Genomic DNA, 304 nt, shown 5'->3' with positions numbered 1-304 from the left:
GGAGCCATCCCAATTGTGGCTTGGTAATTGTAGTTATATGCAAACTCCATAAGAGGTATATATTCTTCCCAACTGCCACTCATCTCCATTGCACATGCCCTGAGCATGTCTTCTAATATCTGTATGGTTCGCTCTGACTGACCATCCGTCTGTGGGTGAAAATCCGTACTCAAATTCAGCTGTGATCCCAAGGCATGCTGTAAGCTTTTCCAAAATCTGGAAGTGAACCTTGGGTCCCTATCTGAAATAATGCTCACTGGTACTCCATGTAAGCGCACTATGTTGTCCATGTAAAGTTGTGCTA

The sequence above is a fragment of the Macadamia integrifolia genome, chromosome 1 (assembly GCF_013358625.1).
Source record: "Macadamia integrifolia cultivar HAES 741 chromosome 1, SCU_Mint_v3, whole genome shotgun sequence".
NCBI classification, from domain to species: Eukaryota; Viridiplantae; Streptophyta; class Magnoliopsida; order Proteales; family Proteaceae; genus Macadamia; species Macadamia integrifolia.
Note: the sequence above shows the minus strand (reverse complement) of the source record.